The sequence below is a fragment of the Diadema antillarum genome, unplaced genomic scaffold, assembly GCF_040938485.1.
Source record: "Diadema antillarum isolate AM-2024a unplaced genomic scaffold, OU_Dant_1.0 scf00000006, whole genome shotgun sequence".
NCBI lineage: Eukaryota > Metazoa > Echinodermata > Echinoidea > Diadematoida > Diadematidae > Diadema > Diadema antillarum.
Window position 1 is genome coordinate 3491954 of NW_027270895.1, and position 21459 is coordinate 3513412.

A 21459-nucleotide genomic window follows, 5' to 3' on the forward strand; every position below is an offset into this window, starting at 1 on the left:
AAAATAAGGCAATTATAAGGATATTTTAGGGCAATTTGATAACCATGCCTATAATAATTTCATACAGGTACTAATGCCTGCCTCATATTCATGTGATAGATCGTCATGTCAATAGCAAACTGACAACGTACGATGAATGTGTTATATATTGAACAACTGTCTTTCAAGTCCATAACGTTCCCCATATTTTCCCGTCGAGACGTGTCGCCGAGTGGTTAAAGGCGACGTCTCAGAGACGTGAGGTTGCGGGTTTGAACCCCACAAGATCACGAAACAAAATAATTAGCTACTTTACTGTTTTTTTTCTTCAATTTTGTATTACATATTCGTCCATGTAGAAATCACGTTCGTATATAAACGCACCTATACACACACACAGACACACACACACGCCATATCCCTCTTTTTTGTGTGTTGGAGACCACATTGCTTCGACTGCAGCAACATTTTGCAGGTTGACTTTGTCAAACCGATCATAGTATGTAATGACGACGACTGAGGTGTTGTACTTTGAACAATTTTCTTTCAAGACGATGTCATTGTTTTGTAATTTGATGACGTCATTACACTGAAAATTGTGATTAAAGGCAAGGTATCAAAACCAGCCGATTATAGGTTTTATGTCTGCGGGACGTATTTTTCCCAAGTTGCCAGAAATGGCATAGCGACCTCAGTCGTTACAAGGCCGCTTTTCCGTCTAGCAATGCAATAGATGTTCACACGGCCACGTTAGTTGAGTGGGCATTGACTTTCCCCCCGTTATATCTATACATTGTTGTTGTTTTTTTGTCTTACCATTTCCGTGGATGACCCGTGGCCGAGTGGTTACAGAAACGGTTTCGCATGCACGCTCAATATAACTTCAAGGTGCCTATATCACATTCTTTTCTTTGTCGATCACAGATGACTGTCATCTGATGACCACAAGCGTATCACCTAACTCGTCCTCAATGTGACGAGTTTTCATGTCTCGTACTATTTTATCTTTGCTCCCGTATGATTATCAAATTAGTAGTGAGCGTTCCGCCTATACAGGATATGAGCAGCTCCTCACATCTGCTTCCATATTTTGTTCTAAAATAACCTCAAACAAGATAGTGTGCTTCATTTACTGACATTTTATCAACATTTCAACCTTAAAGTGCTGCGAATCCAATGTAAATCATCAACAATGGCAAGAGACAGAAAAAAAAACCCACCAAAACAACACCTGAAACAAACGGGAATGGTGAGCGATGTCACATTCCCTCTTTCATGTAAAGAAACATACGCCACTCTTGCTCCGTATAAAACTTCCACATAGAAATTTGAATTTTCTGAAAAAAAAAGATTAATCGAGTTAAAGCGATCTCGTTTTCTGCGTAATAGTTTTTCCTACTTTAAAACGTCTGACAATACCTCTATCTGTTTGTGTACATTTTGATTATAATAAATCAGAATATGTTAAACATAGTTGCTGGTGAGCCAGGCAACTACACGTATCTAAAGAAGATACCGTTAAATCTTTGCATTGAAGGCACAAACAAGCAAACACACATGCACACACACACGCACACACGCACTTTGATAGATTAGGTCTCTAATGCCATATTATGTCAACGTCTAGACTCAAGTCTAATACACTTTGGGGTTACATGTTTAGTGAGGAGGGATTTTTTTCTTCTCTTGCTTTTTTTTTGGGGGGGTAGTTCTGTATGACACTATTACTAAAAGATGTATTATCGTTTAGAGAAGAAACTTAAACAGGCAAGATTTGTTTTACCACAAAGCGGGGAAAAAAGAAGACGATGCATTTGAACTAGTATGATAGAACACACACACACACACACACACACACAGATGCAACAATCACACAATTTTCTTTGAGTCAAACGAATCCTTCAATTCGTTTTTATATTGATATTCTTTTTGTACAACAATCATGAAATCTTGTTTTTTTATTTGGTGGATGATAAGGTGAAAGTTTTTATACACAGCAGTAAGGCATATGAAGGCACAACTAAAAGAAGCACACGTAAAGAAACAAGAAATGAGATAATAACTTGAACTTGTACTTGAACTTCGCCGGTTTTAGATTATCAAATGACCAAACAAATTCCACGAATACATAATGATATCACATAAAGCAATCATAGGTTTCATATAAATAAAGGTATAAATCATCATTAAAATATCAGCAGTTATCACTGATATTATCTTTTCCAATATTATGATTTGTTTTCTTATCTTATTTGTATTCTTAGATAATGATCATCATTATGATCATCATTTATCTGAGTAACAATTATTTTTTCCTACTTTGAAAAAGTCGCATTCTTAATTACATACATGATATTGCTAATTAAGAATCACAGATAGAACACATCATCATGTTGAGCAAAGCTTTTTTTGTTACATAATTGCACCAGTTTTCCGTTATCGACAGTCTCGTAGACGTCGTAGACTGCGGCATATAATGATTCGTACAGTACAACGCCTTGAGGTGTCCTTGGTGAAATGTTGGCGTCCTCGCACACGTCGTCGGTGATCATCCTAACCTTGGTTATATCCCGATTTTAAGTCAAATTTTCGATTTTAAGATTTTCAGTCATTTCGATAATGGACATTCCGTTATACATACTGTGACATTTTCAGGTTTTTTTAAAATTTGGACTTATTTCTGTTCAATTGTTACTTTAATGGAGTCTTGTCATTAGGATCTCATGATGACTTTATATAAACAGAATACAAACATTAATTGTTATCAATTATGTGTATTATATTTAATACTCAGTGATCAATTAAGCTAATGAAATTGACTGCAGAGATATATTAAAGTGCTCTTTGAATGCGAGTTTTATTCGATGAATTCGAAAGGTAACTTCCTGACCAGAACGAAGAAACCTCTGTCGCCTCCACCCCTCCCCCCTTTCTTTTTTTCGTCGAAAGCCCCCCTATCAGTGCTGCGATCTCAGTCGACGTCCCTGGTGAGACGAAGCCGAATGCAGCTGCAGTATCGAGACTTGTGTCTCACTGGTGACATGGTTACACGGTGACACGGTATGATCACTTGGCTTGCTATGAGGATCATTCATCAGAACGTTTTATGATGACATATTTTGTAGTTTTGAGTCTTAGTCTCTTAGAGGGGAATTCTACAAATCTTTATTCAAATGTCATAGCAAGAAAGGTTGTACATATGAATATCGTACTTCTAAGAAAGTCAGAATGTAAATGGGTCGATTCAAAGATCTACTGTGATGAATTTAAAGTGTAACCTTAATTTCAATTTAAACCTCCCAAATTGAGCATCTGGTATACTGTTTATATGCAATCAAAACCAATCCCATTGTTTGCTACACAGTATACCATTTAATTAAGGAAAATTAATTAGTTTTCTCACTTATGACTGACTATGTCACCTTTGACAGAGAACATAAACTGTGTATGAGCACCTATTATAAAGTGATTATAGTCCAATCGCATAAAGTGTAAAAGAAATGTGCAATGTTTCGTTTGGCTTTGTCTACTTTGCGGCTGTATGTATTCCGGATGTTATATTTTACTGTTAGCAAGATAATACTCTACATTTAACTTTAGATTTGATATAACCTAGATAATTGTATTACTATAAATTATCAAGCTATTGGTCTTTTCAGAATTTGAATTATCCCCGCAAATACTCATACCTCTACCCATTTATGTTTGTTAGCGTGCTCATTATCATATACAACACAATAATATAAAACTTACAGATGATAGCTTGCTGGGGATTTGAATATCATATCAGGGCTTTAAACCTGTCATGGGATGACAGCAGCTGCAAAGCACTTCCAATTGATGAATGATTATCAAATGGGTAATTGAGAAAGATGAAAGCTGCATCTCATAAAATCAAGTGGAAAGTTGTGATACTCATAGGTGGGCAGAAGTTTTGAAAGGAAGTAGAGTAGTTTTAGGTGTTTTTTTTTCTTGGAACAGCATACACTTGTAAGATGAAACTTTCGCTCATGCGTGCGTTGCAAGGACTTGTGTTAGATGTTGAAAACTACATCTATCAACTGTCTATTGTTAATATATATTCAATGTGTTATGACATAATAGTTACACTTTTATGAACCTTCTTTGAGTAAAATTGTTTGTGATGTCTTTTCAGGGTTTCCATAATTACTGCAAAGGTAGAGCCTTTTTTTTCCTCTCTTTTTTTTTTGAAAAAAACTCTTGGCACAGTTCACACTCCGGGAGGGAAGAGGGGCGTTTCAAGAAGCGTTTTGTCAGATATAATTATAATCATATATATATATATATATATATATATATATATATATATATATGATAGTGATACATTGTGTTTCTAAGAGTGTGAATGAAGGAGATTTCATCCAGCTTGCAAAACCGTGTTTTATTAAAATGGTTTAATGCCATTTTAGGTTTTAATCTCATATATGATAGTGATACATTGTGTTTCTAAGAGTGTGAATGAAGGAGATTTCATCCAGCTTGCAAAACCGTGTTTTATTGTGAGCTTTCGGCCTTTAGCCCTGTTCACGACTGTACATGACAAGCAATCATGATACTGAATATTCAATTCAAAAGTTTATCTATTTCCATCGAAAAAAAAATGCATGATTGAAGACGGCATATGTGTCAGTTTGACATTAATCCAGCTGGAAAGGACAATTCATAGAACACTTAATATAAAATGTATGCACGAATGGTATTATAGGAAAAAAGGAATAATACAAACTTTGACATAGTAACAAAAAAGAGGTAATCAAAATGATGGAAAACAGTGTTTCACTATTACTAATAAATACAAAATAATGGGTGTATACTACGTACAGGCATATCATACAATAAATATATCAAACAAAACTACACCACATAATATCATAACTAAACTTAATTATGTAGTTACATGCTAAGCAGAGGTGTGTTCGTTTGTGGTTGTTTGTAAACTGTAAACAAGCTTTAGGAGTTAAAGAATTGCAATGACCACGAGTATGCTCATTGTATCGTATTTTTAAACAATCCTCCGCCATGTCCGCTGACACACTTGCATGAACGCTGAACCCAATTTTTTATACCATCGGACCCTATATGCCCTACTCTTGCCTGACATGCACCATTGCACACACCTTCCCTCCCAATATATCACATGATCACTCTCATCCCGCCACAGACAGCCACAAGACAACCCAAGAAACGCACACACCTCTGCTTAGCAGGTAACTACATTATCGAATTTAGTTATATGGTGTAGTTTTGTTTAATGTTTTTTTATTGTATCATATGCCTGTATGTAATATTTACCCATTATTATATATCTCTTTACAGTAATACATTATGATTATAGATGATGACTTGCGGGGGAGGGAACATACCGAATGTTCCACCCTAAGGGTTTGAAGTCCCGAGACGAAATCGAGGGATTTGTAGCCTCCCGAAATAGCATTTCAAACCCTGAGGGTGGAACATTTGGTACATGTTCCCGACAACAAAAGTCATCATCTGCTATATTATATTGGGTTAGTCAAATACGTCAGATCAAATACTTGAATGTCAACCACCAGCAAAACGCACTCGATCGCTCGCTCGCGCAGAGCCAAATATACTGTGCGCGCGCGGTCCTAGGCATTCTGTCATTTGTTACGTAAATATTTTTTTCCCCATGGGAGAACATTACAAGAATTATGTTCGCCCATGGGCGAACATAACGAATGTGCCTCCATCACGTGACTGTGTTTAGCCAATCACTAACCGGTATTTGACTAACCCATTTAATATTGTTGAATGTTTTGCAATTGCTGAATATGTTACCAAGTATGCTCTGAAGCTCTGAACTCATGCCGAAATACAGAACCCAAAGCATTATGTTCAATACTCCATTATAATCTGCTATGCTCAAAACATCCATTTCATTTCATATAAACAGACAATATAAAACTGAAGAAGAGACCTAAGGTTGTAAGCTTCCACTAGCCGGCATCCTGCGAAATCTTCTGTCCTCATTATTGTCTCGATTATATATACGTGTATATATATATTCTTTATATACGTATATATATATATATATATATTCTTTATATACGTATATATATATATATATATATATATATATATATATATATATATGTGTGTGTGTGTGTATACAAAGCCCTCTGAGCCTTCTTTCAAGTTCTCTGTTTATTTCACATTTCACTTCAACTTTAATCGATGGCATAATGTCAGATTGTAAGAAAGAGTTGATTACAGTAAGTGTATTGTATGCATTGTATTTGTATTTTCATTTGAAATGGAAATAAATAAACGAAACTGAACTGAACTGATATATGTATAGTGATACTAGTATATATATATATATATATATATATATATATATACATATAATATGTATATAATATTATAGTGAAAGCAATGGACTAACTCAGAACATGGTGGGGCGGTGCAAGGTCACATAAAACTATACTTGCACGAGAGACGTGGCTGCGTTGTTGAGTTGCAACTCCTTTATTGAGCTTTGGGCTGATTGCCCTTCTTCAGAACATAATATTACTACATACAATTACAGAGCGGAACTTACGCTGTTGCTGCCAAGTACGGTTGTCTGTAGAAGGATTATAACCGGCTGTACATGTGTGTGTGTGTGTGGGGGTTGTTCTGTGATAAGGAAGTAGAGTAGTTTTAGGGTGTTTTTTTTTTTTTCTTGGAACAGCATACACTTGTAAGATGAAACCTTCGCTCATGCGTGCGTTGCAAGGACTTGTGTTAGATGCTGAACTATCTATCAACTGTCTATTGTTAATATATATCCAATGTATCATGGGATAATAGTGACACTTTTATGAACCTTCTTTGAGTAAAATTGTTTGTGATGTCTCTTCAGGGTTTCTATAATTACTGAAAAGGTAGAGCCTTTTTGATGGAACCTCTTGACACAGCTCACACTCCGGAGGGGAAGAGGGGCATTTCGTGAAGCGTTTTGTCACATATGTAATTATATATATATATATATATATATATATATATATATATATATATTTTTTTTTTTTTTTGGGGGGGGGGGGAGACGTGGACAAACTGTTACAAGCTACTGGAATCCTTGCATATGCAAAGAGTAAATCGTCGGCTTCATGCCAGAAGGGCCCTAACAGTGTACAAAGTCTATGGTGTTAAGGCCCTTTTGGCATGAGGCCGACGAAATTTGTACGACAAATTCGACAAATTTGTCGGAAAAAAAAACCGCTTCAACAAATGCCCCCCCCCCCATGTACTGATCATGTTTTTAAGTAAAAATCCGATGATTCCTTGCGCTTTGCACAGTTGTTTGTGCCCCTCTCTGCTTCGTTGCCAACATGCTGACGCCAGTCTGGTGATTTTGATTGTCAACTTTATATCATGATAGCGTATTCTAAAGGAAATAAATAAATGTTTGCATATATGTTCACACATATGCAGGCAAAACATACATTGTGTTTCTAAGTGTATGAGTGAAGGAGATTCCATCCAGCTTGCTAACCGTGTTTTATTCTGAGCTTTCGGCCTTTAGCCCTGTTCACGACTGTACATGACAAGCAATCATGATACTGAATTCAATTCAAAATTTTATTTATTTCCATCAAAATAAAATGCATGATTGAAGACGACATATGTGCAGTTTGACATTAATCCAGCTGGAAAGGACAATTCACAGAACACAATATAAAATGTATGCACGAATGGTATTATAGAAAAAAAAAGGAATAATAAAAACTTTGACATAGTAACAAAAAAGAGGTAATCAAAATGATGGAAAACAGTGTTCCATTATCACTAATAAATACAAAATAATGGGTGTATATTACATACATGCATATCATACAATAAATATATCAAACAAAACTACACCACATAATATCATAACTAAACTTAATTATGTAGTTACATGCTAAGCAGAGGTGTGTTCGTTTGTGGTTGTTTGTAAACTGTAAACAAGCTTTAGGAGTTAAAGAATTGCTGCAATGACCATGAGTATGCTCATTGTATCGTATTTTTAAACAATCCTCCGCCATGTCCGCTGACACACTTGCATGAACGCTGAACCCAATTTTTTATACCATCGGACCCTGTATGCCCTACTCTTGCCTGACATGCACCATTGCACACACCTTCCCTCCCAATATATCACATGATCACTCTCATCCCGCCACAGACAGCCACAAGACAACCCAAGAAACGCACACACCTCTGCTTAGCAGGTAACTACATTATCGAGTTTAGTTATGTGGTGTAGTTTTGTTTAATGTTTTTATTGTATCATATGCCTGTATGTAATATTTACCCATTATTATATATCTCTTTACAGTAATACATTATGATTATAGATGATGACTTCCGGGGGAGGGAACATACCGAATGTTCCACCCTAAGGGTTTGAAGTCCCGATTTGTAGTCTCCCGAAATAGCATTTCAAACCCTGAGGGTGGAACATTTGGTACAAGTTCCCGACAACAAAAGTCATCATCTGCGATATGATATTGGGTTAGTCAAATACGTCAGATCAAATATTCAACGTCAACCACCAGCAAAACGCACTCGATCACTCGCTCGCTCAGAGCCAAATTCACTGTGCGCGCGCGGTCCTAGGCCTTCTGTCATTTGTTGCGTAAATATGTTTTCCCATGGGAGAATATTACAATAATTATGTTCGCCCATGGGCGAACATAACGAATGTGCCTCCATCACGTGACTGTGTTTAGCCAATCACTAACCGGTATTTGACTAACCCATTTAATATAATTGAATGTTTTGCAATTGCTGAATATGTTACCAAGTATGCTCTGAAGCTCTGAACTCATGCCGAAATACAGAACCCAAAGCATTATGTTCAATACTCCATTATAATCTGCTATGCTCAAAACACCCATTTCATTTCATATAAACAGACAATATAAAGCTGAAGAAGAGACCTAAGGTTGTAAGCTTCCACCAGCCGGCATCCTGCGAAATCTTCTGACCTCGTTATTGTCTCGATTATATATACGTGTATATATATATTTTTTTCTTTATATAGGTATACATATATATATATACATATATATATATATATATATATATATATATATATATATATATATATCTGTGTGTGTGTGTGTGTGTATACAAAGCCCTCTGAGCCTTCTTTCAAGTTCTCTGTTTATTTCACATTTCACTTCAACTTTAATCGATGGCATAATGTCAGATTGTAAGAAAGAGTTGATTACAGTAAGTGTATTGTATGCATTGTATTTTCATTTTTATTTGAAATGGAAATAAATAAACGAAACTGAACTGAACTGATATATGTACATATACATATATATACTAGTATATATATATATATATATATATATATATATACGTATAATATGTATATAATATTATAGTGAAAGCAATGGACTAACTCAGAACATGGTGGGGCGGTGCAAGGTCACATAAAACTATACTTGCACGAGAGACGTAGCTGCGTTGTTGAGTTGCAACTCCTTTATTGAGCTTTGGGCTGATTGCCCTTCTTCAGAGCATAATACATGTATTACTACATACAATTACAGAGCGGAACTTACGCTGTTGCTGCCAAGTACGGTTGTCTGTAGAAGGATTATAACCGGCTGTACATGTGTGTGTGTGTGGGGGGGGGGTGTTCTGTGATAAGGCTCGTTCCCATTTAATCTATTATAAACTACAAATACTCATTTCCTTAAACATCAGACAACATAAAGCTTCCAACATTTTGTTTATAATTTCTACAAATTTCCTGTTTTACATTATCGCAGCCATACATCACATTTCAAACTCTCTCAAACCATTTTATCTCAATAATTCTGTACGTTACACGCAAGAAACAATAATCTAATACCTTAAAGTGAAATCTATGTCAAAAATATTGGTTAGAAAATAATTAGCAAACTTTATTCATCAATATGTATCTTTATGGAAAACTTTACATACAGACATCGACGAAAAGTAGGAGTTGTCGTGCATGCGGCATTATAGTCGTGATAGTTAATTATTTCATCTTCGTTCTTTCAGATATCAGGATATATTTTGCAATCTGTTATAATCTTGTTTTCAGAGGCACGAGCTCCATGGTCAGAGGAAACCCAAACGCTTATTATGTGAATAAGTTTCCAGGCAAATTAATCGAGACGCATATTGCCACACATGATGTTGTGCTACTACTTCTCTGTCTTTCTTGGCAAAGGGTTTTTTTTTTCCCCTGCAATCATACTTAATGTATTGGGATGCGTTGCGTGTTTGAGTGAAGTATACAAGGATAATATCTCACGTGGCCAGTGACATCCAATACCAATGCATATTCCTGGAATCTACGTTTCATAATGAAGATAAACAACACGTCACAATTTGTTACGGCAAAATCCTGTTATGTAACTGCTACTGTTATATGGGTTAGCTAAAAACCTGTGATAAGTTACAAGACGGGCTAATCTATGACTTTCTTTTAATACGTTGTGCGCTTTTGTATGAATACCAACGGCCAAACTAACGGACAATGCCATAGCACTGCATTACAACACCACATCCTTCCGGGCTACCAGTATTTTGCAGTGTTGGTAGATTCATGTTTGCCAATCTTCATGACTATTTGGAAACTTGGAAACACGATCTTAAATTGAATGATATGGGGACCGGAGTTGTGTTTAACACGGTACGCTGTCCAGGAGTAAAATTACTTTCGCTTGACTTTAGACTGCAAGAGTGAAACCGATCGGGGGAAAAAGCATTCTGCTGTGAAAGAAACTAGTCTACGCTTTATGACCAACTTCACATTCAAACTTATTCAACACATTGACCAACAGCAAAACATACACCATCATAACAAATAAACAGGATACAGGTGATCAGGAGAAAAAAAAGATATGGTGCACGGGCAAACAGGGAAAAAAGATTTCCTTGTAATAAATTCACCCATAGACAAATTTTAGTATAAAAACAAAGCAAAATGTGAGGCAAGAACAATAGCAAATATATATATATATATATATATATATATATATATATATATATACATACAAAACACTGGCAGCACCACTCTGCATCGGGTTAAAGCGTTCTCTCGCAGTCCGTCTCATTTCATTGTAACCCACCAGTGTCAGACATCGCTACCGAATAATAGCTACTACAATAGCATCATGACCAAACGAAAATTTTACGAATCGTCGTCACCATGGTGCCCCGGTTTTGCCATAATTATTATGATCATGTGAGTTTCTGATGATAGTACCGCTATACAGAACGTGACAGTAACCGTCATCGAAGAAGTCGTCCAACGAAAGTTTGTCTCCAATCGCCTGCATATTCTGGGATGGGTACGTTCGGTATGGCTGATGCATCCTCGTTGCCATGGTGTCGTGTAGTCTTTGATATCCCATCGTTCTCAGGCGTCTCCGCATAAGTCTTGACGTTAGGCTTGTCGGTTTGAGCGGGAGTTTTGTACTCGTCACCAATGTCCGTTGGTCCATTTCCCTATCGCATTGTATCTACCATCCTTTATTGACCCTAAATGCTTGGATCTAGCTTTCACGCATCAGAGTATCATATTTCTCCTCACTGTGAAGGCCTGCCGCTACCTTGTCTTCAATCATTTCATATAACGGCATCACATTTCCGTTATTGATAGTGCAACAGGCAACATCGTCTGTGGCGTCGTGTGCGCATGCATGGTTTAGTGAATTGCCCTGAGCCGCCTTCCTATCTAGAGTGACGTTTTGATAAACGGGCATATCGCCACTGGGTCTGTTATCTTCATGAAGCTCGGGGATTGGGAACGATGGAGTACCATGGGTACCTCCGCTAGAATCCAACTGTTGCTCGGGATATGGGTTCTGGGACTCTCTCCTACCAAATCAAAGAGCAGGATGAGATGAGCAAGAGAATTATAATGACCTTTGTCATCGAAATCGAAGTTAAAATGTAGCTCTCCCACAGCTTCTTCCTTTTTCCAATGTTAATACATTCAGCAAAAAACAAAGTAAAAACTTTGTTGAGTTCATAATTTTCATAAAAGATTTTGATGAAAATAAATGTTATATACCATATTAAAAATAGTAATTGGCTATCAACATAGTAGGTCAATATAAAGGGATCTTTAGGCATGAGTGAACACCTTCGTTTTCAGTTCTCCAAAGCACAAAAGTAACAATTGCAAAAACTGTCATACATTTTCTTTCATTTGCAAATGCCCTTGAAGACAACAATGATAACAAAAGACCAGTTTAACACAATGAGAGAAATGACTGAAATAGCAAAAATAGGTTTTCGTTAACTCCATCTCTTTATAACCTTAAAAAGTGGAACCTCAAGGGCGTAAAATGAGAATTTTCTGTTAACTCAAACTTCAAATGATATAGGGATTAATGGCACAAAGATAATTGAATAAACAGAATATATCTATTTCATTTATTCAATTCAGCTATTTAAGAATTCGCGAGACAAATTCAAGAACCAAAATTTAATATGATTTACAATATTACAATATTTGAGAAATCCATTCAAAATCCTACCATTTTTGTTAATATTGCTTCTTCTATCATTTCATTTGAACTTGGATTTGACAGAAAATTCTTAAATTTCCTCCATTATTGTTAGACTTTATTGATCTTTTGAGCTTCAAATATATTATAGAGATCATAGGTATATTTTTGCCATTGAATACCTGTTTGTATTGTGTTAAATTCGTCTTTTCTTCTTATTGGTATGTGGAAAAGCATTTACCCATGGATGACAACTTGTTTACTTTTACAATTTATACTTTTGTGCCTTGGAAGAAAAAAACCAAAGGTGTTAATTCATGCATAAACTTTCACTTTTTATCTACTTACCAAGTTGATAGCATGGCAGCTATTTTGAATTTTACTGTATGATCTCCATGTTACAGTACTGAAATATCTATCTCGAGTTTGTCAATTAGGCTACTTGATTGAGCGTGCATTTAGTGCGCGCTGTTGTATGTACACTGTGATGTCAGTGACATTGCATTGTGTTTTATTTTTGCTACACCTTTTTTTTTTTCATGCCCTTGAATTTCAGTCGTGATGTTTGTCTTGGCAGCCATATTGCAATTGAAAAGGGCGGGCATAGCGTTTGTCAGGTACATCACATTATTCAATAATCAACCCAGCATGTTGAAATATCTGTTTGCACCGAATTTCGAGGCGGTTATATTTTGGAGTTCAAAATGGCGGCCGACCCACAGGTCAGACCATTTGGATCCGGCATTTTTCTAAATAAGCGCCCTAAATTACCCCCATACGCAAAAAGAGATATGAACAACAACACCGACACAAAATAGATTAATCAGGGAAAATGTAGTTCAATACAAATCCGCTAGCTGAATTTGCCTACACAAGATGGTAAACGTGAGTATAGATCACTTTGTAGTTCTGCATCTTTATATATTTGTAGCAACATGTCATTAAACCCCTCCTCATCCCCCCCCCCCCCCCACCCCCCGGGTGATCAGGTGTAGCCTATAGATGACACTCACCCCTTTCGACGTCGGTGAAACAGGACAGCGACAACCACGGCAACGAGAACTATCACTGCGACGATTCCAACCAGAGCGAAGATCACCGGGATAGGACCATCTGGATTTTGATTGCAATTACACATATTGCGAACAGTTTTTGCTTGATTCAAAATCGACGTTTCCTTCAACATGGAGCATTTCAAGAGAAACAGGCTGTGGCAGCAACTCCTGGGCCCTGTTGCATAAAACCCTTACAGCTGGACTTACCGCTCCTTTCTAGCGGTAAGTCTTCAAATTAGCGGTAAATTTTATAATCCTTGATGCTGATTGGCTGTGACGCCTAATTTTGACGGTAGTTACCAATGAAATTCAACGGTAAGTTCTATGCAATGGGCCACAAATGTTTCTGCTTCTGTTGTATTACCACTGCTATAAACATCTTGGGTATCTATTTCCTATAACATTAACAATGTCGAGGTGCGTACTCCTACAACTTCTCATGCTTTTCCTTTTTTTCCGTCTAAGTAATGAATCGATTTATAGAGATGTGTTTTTGCTCTTCAATTTGAACCAGTTTAAGGTCATTGCCGATATGAACTGAAGCTATTAAAATTTTTTCTCCCTAAAAATTACTTTAAATGGAAGCTTTCACTTCGTGTTTTTGATATTGATTTCAACATAATTCTTGTCTCTCAGCTCAGCATTCATTTCTAATTGAAACTCTTCTTGAATCACTCAGCATTGATCCCTTTTGAGAGTATTATATTGTTTCTCGTCGTTAAATCTACTTCAAACTATTTTTCTATCTTTTCATTGTCTTGGCTTTGCTTTGCAGTCAATCACATGATATTCGTCACAACATTCATCATATGAATTAAACCTGTCTTCAGTTTTCTGTAATGAAAAGCAAAGCAAAACAAGATTTATCGTAAAATTTAAACATAGGCAACATATCTACCACCTTCCATCGCGGAGTTCTCCACCCTGGGTAACCAAGTGCTAATCAACCCTGAGGTTGTCATGAAAACCGAAGTTAAGAATTTGCCTGGAGGTGTTTGGTCGTCAGTATTTCCTTTGGCTAGACTGTCAATGAGTCTATCTGATGTACATGGAGTCGTGAAAGCTTGAGAGGTGGAGGGAAGTGTTGGTGTGATGGGAAAGGTTGCGCTTATGCGAATGTCGTCAATTGCTACAACTGGCTGTCCTGTCCGTCTCACAGCAACGAATGAAATCTAGGTGAGGTTACAAAAAATACAAGGCTGCTTTAAACGGAAGAAATAATCAATAATGATAGCACCTTAAATGCGACAGACACTTGCAATGAAAAAAAAATGCCACAGCAGTAGCCTTTGTCAAAAGAACTACTGAGTGCAAAAGTAGAAAAACTTTCTAGTCGAGACGTAAGTGAGAGTCAAGACCACCACTCTCTACCTAGACCGAGTGAATAGATATGAATAGATATGACCAAAAATAAAAGCACACACTCACACACACACACACACACACACACACACACACACGCAAATAGGCCTTCATGCACACAACTAATGTTAGTGCGTACTCATGAGATCTGTTCGAATTTCTTGAAATATACCCTCATTGAAATACGGAATTTTATTGCGAGGGTGTTCTTTTTTTTATATATTTACGATAATCAGACACACGAATGTTAAAACCATATAGCAGATTCAATTTTAGTAATTTGTGTTGTCTGTAAACCAGTTCATGGTGTGGTATGGCTGCAAGTGCCGGGTGATACGTCACTCAGTACCATAGTGCATGTATGCGTGTGCATATGTGTTAAACCTGACGTCATGTTGCTCTCATTGCAATAAAGATATGTCATGAATATTCCCTTGATTTCTTCTTAATTCAATTCAGAGTAAAATTAACTTTTATTTTTAGACAAAAAATATAGATCTTACTTTCTTATGTGATAGAGATATAATTTGTATAACGATACATTGCAATAAGTTCTGAATCAATCAACGTGAAGTAGACAAATATTGTTTATTGCACACTGTACAAAAGATGGAGGGATCCACTAAAAAGATAATGCTCGTAGAATGTGGGCCCCTGTTGGGAAAAAAAAAATCAATAAGATAGGTTGAAATCGTGGCCAGGTAACCCATACTAACCTTAAAACTAGAAGGACAAACTAGATCCATGTTTCGTTCCATGAAATAACCTCTGGGACTGTAAATGGTCGCAGGTATACTTCCGTTACAGTCAGTTGTGACGTTCAAGAATCCATTAAGATTTAGATAATGTCTAAAAGACAGCTTCCATCGTCCTGGCTCGAAGTCAAGTGGTATTGTGGTTTGTGCCGTTTGTGCGTTTCTATCTCCGCCACAAGTAAAATCTGCGTAGTAATAATCTGTGACAAATGACATTATTACTGCGGTGATGGTGGAGACGATAATGATAATAATGATAACAATGTAACAGGTAAAATAATATTGTTACTTCGTAAGATGATATGTTTGCCTCAAACATGTATTCTCCAGAGGGCCCTATCAAATTTGATATAGAAAAGTGATAGATCCTATTGAACATTTCTTACTGGAAAGAACACAGTCTCCCTCAGTGTGTTCACAGTATGGTCACATATTTCACTACGTGAAAACGCGGAAATTTAACAGTGTGGGGATGATTTCACACTGTCTGACTGTGGTTTGGTTTTCACAGAGCGTCCACATGGTAATGATCTTAGTCACACTGTGAATTGATAATTCACAATGTGTTCACACTGCTAAAACGCTCGAATCCAACAGTGAGAAGAGATTTCACACTGTGTTCACAATGTGTTTACACTGTGTTCTTTCCAGCAAGGTTAAACGCATGTCGGTTTCGTAGGGGTGCCAAACATTATACATGTCGTGCCCTACTTCAATCGGCTCTGCGCAAATTCATAATGGCCACAGATAATCTTTACATTAATCCCTCTGAACATGTCAATTCAATTTATATTATGTTTTTTTCCCCTAAAAGTGACAGTCTTTACATATTTGACAGTAGGAACTTTCATGTCATCATCATTATCTTTGTCATGTATTGTTATTTGTCTAATGATGCATTGTTTAGGCCCTATCTATCTTCTCTGCAAACGCCTTAAGATTATCTGAATTCTGCTGCTCATACCATTGAAAGAAATCGAATTAGTGTTCCTACGTCTCCAACATCCACCTTCTTCGTCGTTTTTCATATCACATCTGGAAGAATCAAAACTGCAGTTCCAATATCCTATACCTGTGGAGGAAAGAAAATGCAAATAATAATTATGTGCTATCTTAGCAACATTGCTATACCTGTAGACGATAGCAAAGTTGTTGGTGTAGTAGAAGTAGAAGTAGAAGTAGCAGTAGTAGTAGTAGTAGTAGTAGAAATAGTAAAAGGATAGTGAAATCAGTAATAAATTCCATTTTTGCCCAACCATTTAATTATATAATTTAAGTTATATTGACTTGAGATTGGACGCTTGAATTTGCCATAAGAGCTATCATCGTACAGCACAGAAGGTTGGCATCGATTTAATTCTAACATAACGAATTATTATTATGGATATAGATACTCCATACATGTGCAAGAGCTATTTTTGTAGCACATTGACAGATAATTCTAGAAACTATATAAAGATAATCATTTAGAGGAATTTCGTATGATCTCGTGGAAAGAAAATTCCTGAACAGCGTATGATAATGATGTTCAAATGCATGAAAAAAAAAAAACAACTCCAGCATACATGGCATACGAAAGTTTTGAAAATTGTGCTGTCATATTTTAAGAGATAACATACAAATAATGTCAAGTTAGTAAACTCTTTACTGAATGATTTATGCTAACGTTTTTTAAATTGTCTATAATATGAAGTATTGGGTATAGAAAATCAAATCATTCACTCACCAAAGTTTGACTTTGTGCTTTCCAGGATTACGAAAATGGTCCGTATAATATTAGCTTGATATAATTATCGTCATAACTTATTATCGTTAACCGTCACGTCTAATATTGAATTTACAGTATATCACTGCTGCCCCGCTCATGACTACACATGCATTATGAGTCTTTTCTTTTGTTGGACAGCGCTGAACCATTCCCTTACACTAAGTGGTCGGAGTTGTGGTTTTTACACAAGTATTATATATCCTAGCGATTTCTGCTGTCTGCGTTTACAGCGATGTTACACACTAAACACGGCACACGGGAAGAAGTACTTTGTAAGAAGTACGGGAAGCTTACCGCTGGCTGTAGTTAGATGCCAGAGGGATAGTGTAATGAGGAGCAATACGTCCATATTTCAACCAAGATATTCTAATGCAAAGAAGTGTTGTCTATAAACAAGTGTGCAGTTCACTTCAGCTTGGCGTTCATCCCCTCTGAAACTTGGCCAAACCTCGTTGATCCGGTGAAGAAGCAGGAAATGATAAGTGTATAGAAATCATAATGCAGAAAGTGATAACAGCCTACGCATGACATAAAGAAGGAAGTTGTAGGTGGATTAAAAAAAAAGTAGCGGTTGGCCTGACCATTGTTCGCGTATAATTATAGTCATTTGTTGATCATGAGCTGTAAATATTACTCCCATACATAATGAGAGTTTTACAAAAGGGGGAGGAGCAAACTTTACTTTACTTTAGAGTATCGGTCGAAGTGAACATGCATGCAGGGGCTGGTACTATCTGATATTGATCAAGGGTTAGTGCCCTCACCCCAATCCTACAAGAAGAAGCTTCCATAGTCCTGGATTTTGATTTGTTTGTTTTCTTTCTATTTTTTATTTTCCCTTTGTGTATGTTTTCTTCCTGAAGAGCCAAAAAAAGTATGAGTGTGTGTTTGGCGGGAAGGGGGAGCAGGTCCACGCCCCCTTCCTTTCATTGCCCCAACCCTCTAACAGGACTCCATATGCAGACTCCTTTGTGTGTGTGTGTGTGTGTGTGTGTGTGTGTGGAAACTCTTTGTCTTAAATACATTGAATTTGTTTATCTCACTTTTGCTTTCATTTTGAATATGCAATAAGGATATGACCTCGTCCTTCATAACTTAAAGGGAAGGTAAACCCAAAAAGCAATGTGGATTGAGTGAAAGCAGCAACATTAGTAGAACACATCAGTGAAAGTTTGAGGAAAATCAGACAATCGATGCAAAAGTTATGAATATTTAAAGTTTTGGTGTTGGAACCGCTGGATGAGGAGACTACTAGAGGATATGACGTATGAGTGGACAACAATACAAAGAAAATTTAAAGGAAATTCAACAAAAATTCACTTTTCTAGAATTATGAAAGAGCAATGGAACAACCTCTTTCAGAAAGCAGGGGGAATAATTGCTACCCTTAACATATGTCAATATCAAGCTGATGGAATTTGTAATTTTCATGAAAAATTGATTTTTGTAGAATTTTCTTTATATTTTCTTGGTATTGTTGTCCACTCATACGTCATAACCTCTAGTAGTCTCCTCGTCCAGCGGTTCCAACACCAAAACTTTAAAAATTCATAACTTTTGCATCGATTGTCCGATTTTCTTCAAACTTTCACTGATGTGTTCTACCAATGTTGCTGCTTTCACTCAATCCACATTGCTCTTGGGGTTTATCTTCCCTTTAAGAGAAGATAGCGTTTAAACTTATAATATACTGACAACGCTACTCCAGACAGCTGCAAAGCACAAGTGAATTATCAACAAAAACAGTTAAGACTTCATGGAACTACCTCTTGCAACTAAGATGAGGTTAAAACAGGAGAAAGAGGAAAAGATTTAATCGTAAAAAAAGTCGCCAGCATTCTGTTTTCAGCATTCAGCAGGCCTATATGTCCGTGTATACTTCTGCCATATGCGACCACAGTACAACCGAATAGCACCGTAAGCAAGACATTGAATGTGCAATAAAGTACACAATATCAGTCCACTATTATATATCAAGGAATCAGTTACCCCACATGTTCCCACTCGTAGTCGTAGATCAGTTACTTCTCATTCTTCTTTTAGTTAATACAAAGTTTTATGGTGACAGGTCATTTTCGGTTGCTGCCCCATTTTACTGAAGGCTTCCGTGGAGATAGAACGTTGAGTGGTAGAAAACTTAAAGGGATCGTATGATTTTGGTTGAGACCTTGCCTCAGATTTCTGATATTTTGGTGAAATCAGTAAGAAACCTCTTATGAAATATGAAGGAGCATGTATTGGAATTTCAAGAGGGATTGAACATTTATTTTATGAAAATTGGTTTTGAAATGGCTGAGATATCCAAAAGAGAGCAATCCTAATAGAAGATGGGACCCACCTTTTATTGGGATCTCTTTGTTTTGCTTTTTTTATCTAATAAACTTTAAATTCCTCTTGGAATGGTATGCTCTGTATCATTTCATAAGTAGTTTCTTGGTATCTCGCAAAAAGTGAAATCCCAATCCTCATCTCCACCAATACTATACCATCCCTTAAAGTGCACCAGATATTTTTCTAGGGTATTCACATCATGTGGGCGTGAAAAAGGGCCTCCCCAATCCCGACGTTTCGGTATGTTCTTGCCGAGAATTTTGAGAGTGAGTAGTCAGAAGTATAGGAGTGTCACAAGTTTTTAGAATGTGAACTGTATTATCATGCCCAGAAGAGGCCTGATGCAAGCTGTCTCACCAGGAGATGGCGTTCTACTTCTATACTCGCTTTCCATAATAAGCCAATTTACGGTTCACTTTGCGCATGAGCAGAAAAAGGTCATTTGTACAATCAGGCATGTTGGTATTTTGATTCACTGAGATAAGCATCCCTGATGTAATGACTATTCAGGTAACCCTTATATGGTGCTTACTAACTCATCCACCTGACAGCAAGCCTGGTATTTAGCAATGTAAAGTTATAAATTAAGATTGTATTGCTTACGTGTTTATTTATCCAAACCAGCGTTGATATCATTATGATACTTGTTTTCATGTTCTGTTGAAAATTACGTGATTGAAAGTTCCTCTTGATGTTATGTACTCATGTAAGCGTTATGTATATTACTATGTGTTACTTTATATGGAAATAAAATCATTTGAATTGAATGGAATGTTGGTATAGAAAATGCATTCGACACAAAACATTAAAATGAATGCCTGCTGAAGTGTCAATTGACAGACCATTCTGGTCACCTGTTCTGCAAAAGTTCATTTTTTGTTTGAACGTGAATTCCATAAATTGTGGAGATGCTTATTGTACATCATGCTGCTTTAAAAACGAGTGAAGTACCTAACCAATTGAGAAAAAAGAAAGTTCATTTGTACCAATGTGCACATGCGCTAACTGTGAACTGGCCTATATTGATTTCAAGGTCTTCATTCATATGATTATACAATAAAATATGTGTCAATATGCATATATTAATATATATATATATATATATATATATATATATATGTGTGTGTGTGTGTGTGTGTGTGTGTGTGTGTGTGTGTGTGTGCGCGCGCGATTTATACAAGTAGCTGATCGCATAGAGTTAACACCATTCTCGTTCCGAAGTCGAGATATACCTGCTACCAGCACCCCCATTCCCCCCCCCCCCAAAAAAAAAAAAAAAACCTCAGAAAATATGGGATGTTCTCAATCATATTTAACTTTAAGAATACACCTTACTATGTTACAAGTGAGGCATCACTAGAAATGTTTTACTGTGCTTTGTCTGCTTTATTGTACACAACGGCGGTTAACCCATTTCGCAATTTTCCATATACATATATATATATATATATATATATATATATATATATATGATATTACTTTTCATTATTCCGAAACAAAACAAGAAGTGCTTAAATTCGAGACGCAGCTATCACACATGTTCTCTATTAAAAACGAGTAATCAAACGTAGTAGCACAATAATGAAACATATAATTACATTAAAAATGATTATTTTTTTTAAAACATGATTTTATTTCAATTTCACAAACAGTGTCTCGTTTGGAAGATGCTTCATAAACAAACTCGTAATGAAGCA

General features: G+C 36.5%; 1 long non-coding RNA gene across 1 annotated transcript; it reads right to left on the reverse strand.

Annotated features, from left to right (window-relative positions):
- Positions 1 to 15777: 15777 nt before the first annotated feature.
- Positions 15778 to 17819, reverse strand: LOC139715484 (uncharacterized). The gene is made up of 3 exons (XR_011709825.1): positions 17726 to 17819; positions 16628 to 16735; positions 15778 to 15863 (listed from the first exon to the last, which is right to left on the reverse strand). It is a non-coding gene; the product is annotated as an uncharacterized lncRNA (long non-coding RNA).
- Positions 17820 to 21459: the final 3640 nt, after the last annotated feature.